A 12,295-nucleotide genomic window follows, 5' to 3' on the forward strand; every position below is an offset into this window, starting at 1 on the left:
AAGATCAGCTAGAAATATTTCCCCATTCGTGGAGAGAAAGGAAGCCAAGCCAGTAGATACGGTAAAGGTGTGATTGTGCAGTGCGCATGAAGGAACTGGAGATACAAGTTTTGCAAAGGCCTTTCACTCGGGCAAAAGGGACACGGAATGTGTCCCACGCTCAGCGTGGGGCTCGAACCCACGACCCTGAGATTAAGAGTCTCATGCTCTACCGACTGAGCTAGCCGGGCTACAGCACTTTTGCTCTTCAAGGCCTCTCACAGCCACCTGAGTCCGCAGACTTTTTGATAGCTTTCGACATAATTCCTTTGGCTAAACTCAATGCGCTTCCAAGTACTACTCTGTTCACTTGCTGTCAGGGCGCTACATCACCATTTTTGCTGTGACTTTGGAGGATCACAACAAAATGCGCTGGCTGATTCCAAACCCTTTTCTCTCTGTGCAAAACATCAAGCCGTAGCCTCCCACATAACATCTGCCAAGTCATTCATTTGCCCTTTCCGGCCGAGGCGGCATCAAGCAATACCTCAACCGAGAAGGTCAAATGCAAAGTGTACGGCGCTGGCTTAGCATGCAAGGTGTCACGTGCTCTTCCCAGTTCCCTTCGATAGCTCAGCTGGTAGAGCGGAGGACTGTAGAGACAAAGCAGCAATCCTTAGGTCGCTGGTTCAATTCCGGCTCGAAGGAAGAGCTTTTTACCCCGCGTCTCTGCCTTTTAGAAAGAAGGCAATCTCTTATCACTACAAATGTGCAATTGGGAAGCTTTTTAGGCACCTTCAGTTCATCTTTCATGTCTCCTTTGGGCCAGCTCAAGCACGCTTGTCGTGTGGTCTCTGTGGCGCAATCGGTTAGCGCGTTTGGCTGTTAACCGAAAGGTTGGTGGTTCAAGCCCACCCAGGGACACTTGTGCTTTCTCTTTACCTTAGCAGGGCCCGCTGCCAAGTCTCACCCTAACCTAAGAAGACAAATAGCGTCCTTTGGCTTGTCTCACACGGCTGACGATTAACCATTCACTCAAGACATTCCTTGAAAACGGACTAGAATAATGTCGCAATCAATTGCTCTTCTTCTGGAATGTTCAAGATCTTTCATAGGTTAGTCAAGCCACTTCTTCGCTTCCGCTGAGTCTCAGGAACAAACCCCAGCATTTCTATTCACACCTGAACACCAGGGGATGTGTGAGAATTGTGGAAGCACCTTTTTTCACCTTACATGATCCCATTGTTGGTGTCAGGAAGCCTGCATAGCTAAAAGTGCCTAGATTGACATGGCCAAAGGCCTCAATTGTTGTCAAATGGCCTGGATAGAGGTGTTAAAAACGTGGAATACAGATAGTGTCAATGTTTAAGCGTGTGCCCCGGGGCTATGCTGGGCTTGAAGTACACAGGGATGCAATGTTTCTTAAAGATCCTTCTGAGTTTTTCCGACGCTCCAGTTACATACGGGATGACTAGATTTCTCCTAGTGTTCTGCTTCTCCCCAGTTTGTTTCCCTGACCTTGCGGAGGTTTTAACCAAGACCCAGTCTGGGTAGCCACAAGCTTTCAAAGCCCTCCTGAGATGTCACGGTAGCACTCTCCTAGTCATGCGCTAGGATTTGTATAGTTGGTCTCTGCTTACCAGAGAGGCTGTCGGGTAAATTCAGTGTGGTATTCTGCTTAACAGAGTGCTGCCATGGATTAGTCAGGTCTGCTCATGATTCTCTGATGTTGTTTGAGTTTGTCTGAGTTATTCCCGCCTTCAGGAAGCTGTGAGAGCTTTCCAGAACATGGGTAGGGGCTAGGCAAATGAACAGCGTGAATACGGATACCGCCCTGGCCAGTTGCAAGGGAGGGCAGTCCTGTGGCATGCTGGGAGTGGCATTTATGTTCTGCGAGCACATGGGCTCAGCGTCTTTCCTGGGAGAGGACTGAACAGCTGGGCTGGAGGCAGGCTGCCTCGCCTGGCGCCGGCTGCCATGAGGCCCCAGGTGGGTGGACCTGAGGGCCTCAAGCCAGTCAGGACGTCAATACTGCTTAACTAAGAGATCAGCTAGATGTCTTCAGTGTGAAAAGTTCTCATTTTGGAGTATCCTACTACAATTCCCCATCCCTATCCCCAGCTCGACAAGAAAACTCCAAAAACAAACATGCCCTAGTCCGGTCATTGAAGGCAAGGAGCGTTTGCGCGCGTGTGTATTTGGCTGAAGAAATACACTGTGCCTGGCTGCGGGGCGAAGTCAAGGGAAACCGGGGCAAACACGCCAGCGTCCCTCGCAAGGGTGGCGTTGCATCTGTGTTCTTTTGTCTTTAGACTCTTTTGGTTGCTACCATGTCAGCCGGATATTGCAGAGTCCTAAGAACCCCCAGCTCGTGTTCCAGTGGGTGGTGGTGTGAGTCAAAAGGCAGATAGCGGTCTGTGTGGGTAGGTTTCCTGGAGACCTCCATGCCCAAGTCAGCCCCTTCCTTGCCTTGTAAGACGCCGTCCAAAAGGGGGCATTTGCTATTCAGTGCCTCTTCCCGTGTACACTTGATGTATTTGTCCACTGACTTTATGGGTTCACTAAAAGCTTGTGGGGTGCTGATGCTCTAATCTTGACCCAAGTAGAATCCACATGCCTTTACAAACGGCTTGGTCTTTTCCCCATGGAACAATTCAAGGCTCAAGGGTCAGCAATGAATGCACTTGGTCAGGCTTTAGTTCTTTTTGGCTGTCAAGAAACTTACCTCCTTTCAGATGTTTCCCACAATCTCAACAGCCTCTGCCACGTGTATGCAAGTGAAAAGGCCGATGGCATCATGGGACGTGATTGTTTCTTCCGGCTCCAACTTCAGTCTACATTCCTTGTTGACACATTCTTTAGCATTCTTCCAAATGGTGCATTATCTTGCCAGTTGAGGGTGTTAGAATGGTAGGCAGATACTTAGAAACGCTGTGTGTGACAGAGTTGATTCTTTGGGAATCAGTGGTTGAAATGCCTGAACCTTGTTGCTTGATACTGCTGTACCCCGCGAGCGAGTTAAAGCAGGAGGCCGGAGCCTGTTGGGATGCCGAGGAATATTTCCACAGTCGTCACTAAGGAGCTTTTGATAAGGACCTGGGGCCCTGTGGTATTTTGTCAAGGGCGCAAAGAAGGAGATTGCGTTGGCCGGGAATCGAACCCGGGTCAACTGCTTGGAAGGCAGCTATGCTCACCACTATACCACCAACGCAAGGCTGTGCGCCAGGCATCCTGCTACCTCTATACAATTAAGGCCACACATGACATTGACTCACGGACCCCCTCCAGCGCAAGGTCCATTCGCTGCCGTACCAAGTGACCACTAGGAAGATCAGCTAGAAATATTTCCCCATTCGTGGAGAGAAAGGAAGCCAAGCCAGTAGATACGGTAAAGGTGTGATTGTGCAGTGCGCATGAAGGAACTGGAGATACAAGTTTTGCAAAGGCCTTTCACTCGGGCAAAAGGGACACGGAATGTGTCCCACGCCCAACGTGGGGCTCGAACCCACGACCCTGAGATTAAGAGTCTCATGCTCTACCGACTGAGCTAGCCGGGCTACAGCACTTTTGCACTTCAAGGCCTCTCACAGCCACCTGAGTCCGCAGACTTTTTGATAGCTTTCGACATAATTCCTTTGGCTAAACTCAATGCGCTTCCAAGTACTACTCTGTTCACTTGCTGTCAGGGCGCTACATCACCATTTTTGCTGTGACTTTGGAGGATCACAACAAAATGCGCTGGCTGATTCCAAACCCTTTTCTCTCTGTGCAAAACATCAAGCCGTAGCCTCCCACATAACATCTGCCAAGTCATTCATTTGCCCTTTCCGGCCGAGGCGGCATCAAGCAATACCTCAACCGAGAAGGTCAAATGCAAAGTGTACGGCGCTGGCTTAGCAAGCAAGGTGTCACGTGCTCTTCCCAGTTCCCTTGGATAGCTCAGCTGGTAGAGCGGAGGACTGTAGAGACAAAGCAGCAATCCTTAGGTCGCTGGTTCAATTCCGGCTCGAAGGAAGAGCTTTTTACCCCGCGTCTCTGCCTTTTAGAAAGAAGGCAATCTCTTATCACTACAAATGTGCAATTGGGAAGCTTTTTAGGCACCTTCAGTTCATCTTTCATGTCTCCTTTGGGCCAGCTCAAGCACACTTGTCGTGTGGTCTCTGTGGCGCAATCGGTTAGCGCGTTTGGCTGTTAACCGAAAGGTTGGTGGTTCAAGCCCACCCAGGGACGCTCGTGCTTTCTCTTTACCTTAGCAGGGCCCGCTGCCAAGTCTCACCCTAACCTAAGAAGACAAATAGCGTCCTTTGGCTTGTCTCACACGGCTGACGATTAACCATTCACTCGAGACATTCCTTGAAAACGGACTAGAATAATGTCGCAATCAATTGCTCTTCTTCTGGAATGTTCAAGATCTTTCATAGGTTAGTCAAGCCACTTCTTCGCTTCCGCTGAGTCTCAGGAACAAACCCCAGCATTTCTATTCACACCTGAACACCAGGGGATGTGTGAGAATTGTGGAAGCACCTTTTTTCACCTTACATGATCCCATTGTTGGTGTCAGGAAGCCTGCATAGCTAAAAGTGCCTAGATTGACATGGCCAAAGGCCTCAATTGTTGTCAAATGGCCTGGATAGAGGTGTTAAAAACGTGGAATACAGATAGTGTCAATGTTTAAGCGTGTGCCCCGGGGCTATGCTGGGCTTGAAGTACACAGGGATGCAATGTTTCTTAAAGATCCTTCTGAGTTTTTCCGACGCTCCAGTTACATACGGGATGACTAGATTTCTCCTAGTGTTCTGCTTCTCCCCAGTTTGTTTCCCTGACCTTGCGGAGGTTTTAACCAAGACCCAGTCTGGGTAGCCACAAGCTTTCAAAGCCCTCCTGAGATGTCACGGTAGCACTCTCCTAGTCATGCGCTAGGATTTGTATAGTTGGTCTCTGCTTACCAGAGAGGCTGTCGGGTAAATTCAGTGTGGTATTCTGCTTAACAGAGTGCTGCCATGGATTAGTCAGGTCTGCTCATGATTCTCTGATGTTGTTTGAGTTTGTCTGAGTTATTCCCGCCTTCAGGAAGCTGTGAGAGCTTTCCAGAACATGGGTAGGGGCTAGGCAAATGAACAGCGTGAATACGGATACCGCCCTGGCCAGTTGCAAGGGAGGGCAGTCCTGTGGCATGCTGGGAGTGGCATTTATGTTCTGCGAGCACATGGGCTCAGCGTCTTTCCTGGGAGAGGACTGAACAGCTGGGCTGGAGGCAGGCTGCCTCGCCTGGCGCCGGCTGCCATGAGGCCCCAGGTGGGTGGACCTGAGGGCCTCAAGCCAGTCAGGACGTCAATACTGCTTAACTAAGAGATCAGCTAGATGTCTTCAGTGTGAAAAGTTCTCATTTTGGAGTATCCTACTACAATTCCCCATCCCTATCCCCAGCTCGACAAGAAAACTCCAAAAACAAACATCCCCTAGTCCGGTCATTGAAGGCAAGGAGCGTTTGCGCGCGTGTGTATTTGGCTGAAGAAATACACTGTGCCTGGCTGCGGGGCGAAGTCAAGGGAAACCGGGGCAAACACGCCAACGTCCCTCGCAAGGGTGGCGTTGCATCTGTGTTCTTTTGTCTTTAGACTCTTTTGGTTGCTACCATGTCAGCCGGATATTGCAGAGTCCTAAGAACCCCCAGCTCGTGTTCCAGTGGGTGGTGGTGTGAGTCAAAAGGCAGATAGCGGTCTGTGTGGGTAGGTTTCCTGGAGACCTCCATGCCCAAGTCAGCCCCTTCCTTGCCTTGTAAGACGCCGTCCAAAAGGGGGCATTTGCTATTCAGTGCCTCTTCCCGTGTACACTTGATGTATTTGTCCACTGACTTTATGGGTTCACTAAAAGCTTGTGGGGTGCTGATGCTCTAATCTTGACCCAAGTAGAATCCACATGCCTTTACAAACGGCTTGGTCTTTTCCCCATGGAACAATTCAAGGCTCAAGGGTCAGCAATGAATGCACTTGGTCAGGCTTTAGTTCTTTTTGGCTGTCAAGAGACGTACCTCCTTTCAGATGTTTCCCACAATCTCAACAGCCTCTGCCAAGTGTATACAAGTGAAAAGGCCGATGGCATCATGGGACGTGATTGTTTCTTCCGGCTCCAACTTCAGTCTACATTCCTTGTTGACACATTCTTTAGCATTCTTCCAAATGGTGCATTATCTTGCCAGTTGAGGGTGTTAGAATGGTAGGCAGATACTTAGAAACGCTGTGTGTGACAGAGTTGATTCTTTGGGAATCAGTGGTTGAAATGCCTGAACCTTGTTGCTTGATACTGCTGTACCCCGCGAGCGAGTTAAAGCAGGAGGCCGGAGCCTGTTGGGATGCCGAGGAATATTTCCACAGTCGTCACTAAGGCAAGAAATCTAAGGAGCTTTTGATAAGGACCTGGGGCCCTGTGGTATTTTGTCAAGGGCGCAAAGAAGGAGATTGCGTTGGCCGGGAATCGAACCCGGGTCAACTGCTTGGAAGGCAGCTATGCTCACCACTATACCACCAACGCAAGGCTGTGCGCCAGGCATCCTGCTACCTCTATACAATTAAGGCCACACATGACATTGACTCACGGACCCCCTCCAGCGCAAGGTCCATTCGCTGCCGTACCAAGTGACCACTAGGAAGATCAGCTAGAAATATTTCCCCATTCGTGGAGAGAAAGGAAGCCAAGCCAGTAGATACGGTAAAGGTGTGATTGTGCAGTGCGCATGAAGGAACTGGAGATACAAGTTTTGCAAAGGCCTTTCACTCGGGCAAAAGGGACACGGAATGTGTCCCACGCTCAGCGTGGGGCTCGAACCCACGACCCTGAGATTAAGAGTCTCATGCTCTACCGACTGAGCTAGCCGGGCTACAGCACTTTTGCTCTTCAAGGCCTCTCACAGCCACCTGAGTCCGCAGACTTTTTGATAGCTTTCGACATAATTCCTTTGGCTAAACTCAATGCGCTTCCAAGTACTACTCTGTTCACTTGCTGTCATGGCGCTACATCACCATTTTTGCTGTGACTTTGGAGGATCACAACAAAATGCGCTGGCTGATTCCAAACCCTTTTCTCTCTGTGCAAAACATCAAGCCGTAGCCTCCCACATAACATCTGCCAAGTCATTCATTTGCCCTTTCCGGCCGAGGCGGCATCAAGCAATACCTCAACCGAGAAGGTCAAATGCAAAGTGTACGGCGCTGGCTTAGCATGCAAGGTGTCACATGCTCTTCCCAGTTCCCTTCGATAGCTCAGCTGGTAGAGCGGAGGACTGTAGAGACAAAGCAGCAATCCTTAGGTCGCTGGTTCAATTCCGGCTCGAAGGAAGAGCTTTTTACCCCGCGTCTCTGCCTTTTAGAAAGAAGGCAATCTCTTATCACTACAAATGTGCAATTGGGAAGCTTTTTAGGCACCTTCAGTTCATCTTTCATGTCTCCTTTGGGCCAGCTCAAGCACGCTTGTCGTGTGGTCTCTGTGGCGCAATCGGTTAGCGCGTTTGGCTGTTAACCGAAAGGTTGGTGGTTCAAGCCCACCCAGGGACACTTGTGCTTTCTCTTTACCTTAGCAGGGCCCGCTGCCAAGTCTCACCCTAACCTAAGAAGACAAATAGCGTCCTTTGGCTTGTCTCACACGGCTGACGATTAACCATTCACTCGAGACATTCCTTGAAAACGGACTAGAATAATGTCGCAATCAATTGCTCTTCTTCTGGAATGTTCAAGATCTTTCATAGGTTAGTCAAGCCACTTCTTCGCTTCCGCTGAGTCTCAGGAACAAACCCCAGCATTTCTATTCACACCTGAACACCAGGGGATGTGTGAGAATTGTGGAAGCACCTTTTTTCACCTTACATGATCCCATTGTTGGTGTCAGGAAGCCTGCATAGCTAAAAGTGCCTAGATTGACATGGCCAAAGGCCTCAATTGTTGTCAAATGGCCTGGATAGAGGTGTTAAAAACGTGGAATACAGATAGTGTCAATGTTTAAGCGTGTGCCCCGGGGCTATGCTGGGCTTGAAGTACACAGGGATGCAATGTTTCTTAAAGATCCTTCTGAGTTTTTCCGACGCTCCAGTTACATACGGGATGACTAGATTTCTCCTAGTGTTCTGCTTCTCCCCAGTTTGTTTCCCTGACCTTGCGGAGGTTTTAACCAAGACCCAGTCTGGGTAGCCACAAGCTTTCAAAGCCCTCCTGAGATGTCACGGTAGCACTCTCCTAGTCATGCGCTAGGATTTGTATAGTTGGTCTCTGCTTACCAGAGAGGCTGTCGGGTAAATTCAGTGTGGTATTCTGCTTAACAGAGTGCTGCCATGGATTAGTCAGGTCTGCTCATGATTCTCTGATGTTGTTTGAGTTTGTCTGAGTTATTCCCGCCTTCAGGAAGCTGTGAGAGCTTTCCAGAACATGGGTAGGGGCTAGGCAAATGAACAGCGTGAATACGGATACCGCCCTGGCCAGTTGCAAGGGAGGGCAGTCCTGTGGCATGCTGGGAGTGGCATTTATGTTCTGCGAGCACATGGGCTCAGCGTCTTTCCTGGGAGAGGACTGAACAGCTGGGCTGGAGGCAGGCTGCCTCGCCTGGCGCCGGCTGCCATGAGGCCCCAGGTGGGTGGACCTGAGGGCCTCAAGCCAGTCAGGACGTCAATACTGCTTAACTAAGAGATCAGCTAGATGTCTTCAGTGTGAAAAGTTCTCATTTTGGAGTATCCTACTACAATTCCCCATCCCTATCCCCAGCTCGACAAGAAAACTCCAAAAACAAACATCCCCTAGTCCGGTCATTGAAGGCAAGGAGCGTTTGCGCGCGTGTGTATTTGGCTGAAGAAATACACTGTGCCTGGCTGCGGGGCGAAGTCAAGGGAAACCGGGGCAAACACGCCAGCGTCCCTCGCAAGGGTGGCGTTGCATCTGTGTTCTTTTGTCTTTAGACTCTTTTGGTTGCTACCATGTCAGCCGGATATTGCAGAGTCCTAAGAACCCCCAGCTCGTGTTCCAGTGGGTGGTGGTGTGAGTCAAAAGGCAGATAGCGGTCTGTGTGGGTAGGTTTCCTGGAGACCTCCATGCCCAAGTCAGCCCCTTCCTTGCCTTGTAAGACGCCGTCCAAAAGGGGGCATTTGCTATTCAGTGCCTCTTCCCGTGTACACTTGATGTATTTGTCCACTGACTTTATGGGTTCACTAAAAGCTTGTGGGGTGCTGATGCTCTAATCTTGACCCAAGTAGAATCCACATGCCTTTACAAACGGCTTGGTCTTTTCCCCATGGAACAATTCAAGGCTCAAGGGTCAGCAATGAATGCACTTGGTCAGGCTTTAGTTCTTTTTGGCTGTCAAGAAACTTACCTCCTTTCAGATGTTTCCCACAATCTCAACAGCCTCTGCTACGTGTATGCAAGTGAAAAGGCCGATGGCATCATGGGACGTGATTGTTTCTTCCGGCTCCAACTTCAGTCTACATTCCTTGTTGACACATTCTTTAGCATTCTTCCAAATGGTGCATTATCTTGCCAGTTGAGGGTGTTAGAATGGTAGGCAGATACTTAGAAACGCTGTGTGTGACAGAGTTGATTCTTTGGGAATCAGTGGTTGAAATGCCTGAACCTTGTTGCTTGATACTGCTGTACCCCGCGAGCGAGTTAAAGCAGGAGGCCGGAGCCTGTTGGGATGCCGAGGAATATTTCCACAGTCGTCACTAAGGAGCTTTTGATAAGGACCTGGGGCCCTGTGGTATTTTGTCAAGGGCGCAAAGAAGGAGATTGCGTTGGCCGGGAATCGAACCCGGGTCAACTGCTTGGAAGGCAGCTATGCTCACCACTATACCACCAACGCAAGGCTGTGCGCCAGGCATCCTGCTACCTCTATACAATTAAGGCCACACATGACATTGACTCACGGACCCCCTCCAGCGCAAGGTCCATTCGCTGCCGTACCAAGTGACCACTAGGAAGATCAGCTAGAAATATTTCCCCATTCGTGGAGAGAAAGGAAGCCAAGCCAGTAGATACGGTAAAGGTGTGATTGTGCAGTGCGCATGAAGGAACTGGAGATACAAGTTTTGCAAAGGCCTTTCACTCGGGCAAAAGGGACACGGAATGTGTCCCACGCCCAACGTGGGGCTCGAACCCACGACCCTGAGATTAAGAGTCTCATGCTCTACCGACTGAGCTAGCCGGGCTACAGCACTTTTGCACTTCAAGGCCTCTCACAGCCACCTGAGTCCGCAGACTTTTTGATAGCTTTCGACATAATTCCTTTGGCTAAACTCAATGCGCTTCCAAGTACTACTCTGTTCACTTGCTGTCAGGGCGCTACATCACCATTTTTGCTGTGACTTTGGAGGATCACAACAAAATGCGCTGGCTGATTCCAAACCCTTTTCTCTCTGTGCAAAACATCAAGCCGTAGCCTCCCACATAACATCTGCCAAGTCATTCATTTGCCCTTTCCGGCCGAGGCGGCATCAAGCAATACCTCAACCGAGAAGGTCAAATGCAAAGTGTACGGCGCTGGCTTAGCAAGCAAGGTGTCACGTGCTCTTCCCAGTTCCCTTGGATAGCTCAGCTGGTAGAGCGGAGGACTGTAGAGACAAAGCAGCAATCCTTAGGTCGCTGGTTCAATTCCGGCTCGAAGGAAGAGCTTTTTACCCCGCGTCTCTGCCTTTTAGAAAGAAGGCAATCTCTTATCACTACAAATGTGCAATTGGGAAGCTTTTTAGGCACCTTCAGTTCATCTTTCATGTCTCCTTTGGGCCAGCTCAAGCACACTTGTCGTGTGGTCTCTGTGGCGCAATCGGTTAGCGCGTTTGGCTGTTAACCGAAAGGTTGGTGGTTCAAGCCCACCCAGGGACGCTCGTGCTTTCTCTTTACCTTAGCAGGGCCCGCTGCCAAGTCTCACCCTAACCTAAGAAGACAAATAGCGTCCTTTGGCTTGTCTCACACGGCTGACGATTAACCATTCACTCGAGACATTCCTTGAAAACGGACTAGAATAATGTCGCAATCAATTGCTCTTCTTCTGGAATGTTCAAGATCTTTCATAGGTTAGTCAAGCCACTTCTTCGCTTCCGCTGAGTCTCAGGAACAAACCCCAGCATTTCTATTCACACCTGAACACCAGGGGATGTGTGAGAATTGTGGAAGCACCTTTTTTCACCTTACATGATCCCATTGTTGGTGTCAGGAAGCCTGCATAGCTAAAAGTGCCTAGATTGACATGGCCAAAGGCCTCAATTGTTGTCAAATGGCCTGGATAGAGGTGTTAAAAACGTGGAATACAGATAGTGTCAATGTTTAAGCGTGTGCCCCGGGGCTATGCTGGGCTTGAAGTACACAGGGATGCAATGTTTCTTAAAGATCCTTCTGAGTTTTTCCGACGCTCCAGTTACATACGGGATGACTAGATTTCTCCTAGTGTTCTGCTTCTCCCCAGTTTGTTTCCCTGACCTTGCGGAGGTTTTAACCAAGACCCAGTCTGGGTAGCCACAAGCTTTCAAAGCCCTCCTGAGATGTCACGGTAGCACTCTCCTAGTCATGCGCTAGGATTTGTATAGTTGGTCTCTGCTTACCAGAGAGGCTGTCGGGTAAATTCAGTGTGGTATTCTGCTTAACAGAGTGCTGCCATGGATTAGTCAGGTCTGCTCATGATTCTCTGATGTTGTTTGAGTTTGTCTGAGTTATTCCCGCCTTCAGGAAGCTGTGAGAGCTTTCCAGAACATGGGTAGGGGCTAGGCAAATGAACAGCGTGAATACGGATACCGCCCTGGCCAGTTGCAAGGGAGGGCAGTCCTGTGGCATGCTGGGAGTGGCATTTATGTTCTGCGAGCACATGGGCTCAGCGTCTTTCCTGGGAGAGGACTGAACAGCTGGGCTGGAGGCAGGCTGCCTCGCCTGGCGCCGGCTGCCATGAGGCCCCAGGTGGGTGGACCTGAGGGCCTCAAGCCAGTCAGGACGTCAATACTGCTTAACTAAGAGATCAGCTAGATGTCTTCAGTGTGAAAAGTTCTCATTTTGGAGTATCCTACTACAATTCCCCATCCCTATCCCCAGCTCGACAAGAAAACTCCAAAAACAAACATCCCCTAGTCCGGTCATTGAAGGCAAGGAGCGTTTGCGCGCGTGTGTATTTGGCTGAAGAAATACACTGTGCCTGGCTGCGGGGCGAAGTCAAGGGAAACCGGGGCAAACACGCCAGCGTCCCTCGCAAGGGTGGCGTTGCATCTGTGTTCTTTTGTCTTTAGACTCTTTTGGTTGCTACCATGTCAGCCGGATATTGCAGAGTCCTAAGAACCCCCAGCTCGTGTTCCAGTGGG

General features: G+C 49.9%; 9 non-coding genes across 9 annotated transcripts; 4 read left to right on the forward strand and 5 right to left on the reverse strand.

The window, feature by feature from the left end:
* Positions 1-601: 601 nt before the first annotated feature.
* TRNAY-GUA (transfer RNA tyrosine (anticodon GUA)) lies at positions 602-687 on the forward strand. Its single transcript is given in 2 exon segments — positions 602-638; positions 652-687. It is a non-coding gene; the product is annotated as a tRNA-Tyr (tRNA).
* Positions 688-829: 142 nt separating this feature from the next.
* On the forward strand, positions 830-903 carry TRNAN-GUU (transfer RNA asparagine (anticodon GUU)). Its single transcript has one exon. It is a non-coding gene; the product is annotated as a tRNA-Asn (tRNA).
* Positions 904-3,118: 2,215 nt separating this feature from the next.
* On the reverse strand, positions 3,119-3,190 carry TRNAG-UCC (transfer RNA glycine (anticodon UCC)). The gene has a single exon. It is a non-coding gene; the product is annotated as a tRNA-Gly (tRNA).
* A 273-nt stretch (positions 3,191-3,463) lies between these two features.
* On the reverse strand, positions 3,464-3,536 carry TRNAK-CUU (transfer RNA lysine (anticodon CUU)). Its single transcript has one exon. It is a non-coding gene; the product is annotated as a tRNA-Lys (tRNA).
* A 2,902-nt stretch (positions 3,537-6,438) lies between these two features.
* Positions 6,439-6,510, reverse strand: TRNAG-UCC (transfer RNA glycine (anticodon UCC)). The gene has a single exon. It is a non-coding gene; the product is annotated as a tRNA-Gly (tRNA).
* Positions 6,511-7,227: 717 nt separating this feature from the next.
* Positions 7,228-7,313, forward strand: TRNAY-GUA (transfer RNA tyrosine (anticodon GUA)). Its single transcript is given in 2 exon segments — positions 7,228-7,264; positions 7,278-7,313. It is a non-coding gene; the product is annotated as a tRNA-Tyr (tRNA).
* Positions 7,314-7,455: 142 nt separating this feature from the next.
* TRNAN-GUU (transfer RNA asparagine (anticodon GUU)) lies at positions 7,456-7,529 on the forward strand. The gene has a single exon. It is a non-coding gene; the product is annotated as a tRNA-Asn (tRNA).
* Positions 7,530-9,744: 2,215 nt separating this feature from the next.
* TRNAG-UCC (transfer RNA glycine (anticodon UCC)) lies at positions 9,745-9,816 on the reverse strand. Its single transcript has one exon. It is a non-coding gene; the product is annotated as a tRNA-Gly (tRNA).
* A 273-nt stretch (positions 9,817-10,089) lies between these two features.
* On the reverse strand, positions 10,090-10,162 carry TRNAK-CUU (transfer RNA lysine (anticodon CUU)). Its single transcript has one exon. It is a non-coding gene; the product is annotated as a tRNA-Lys (tRNA).
* Positions 10,163-12,295: the final 2,133 nt, after the last annotated feature.

This window comes from Staurois parvus, unplaced genomic scaffold, assembly GCF_062004578.1.
Source record: "Staurois parvus isolate SC_StPar_1 unplaced genomic scaffold, SC_StPar_1.0 ptg002181l, whole genome shotgun sequence".
Classification (NCBI taxonomy): Eukaryota; Metazoa; Chordata; class Amphibia; order Anura; family Ranidae; genus Staurois; species Staurois parvus.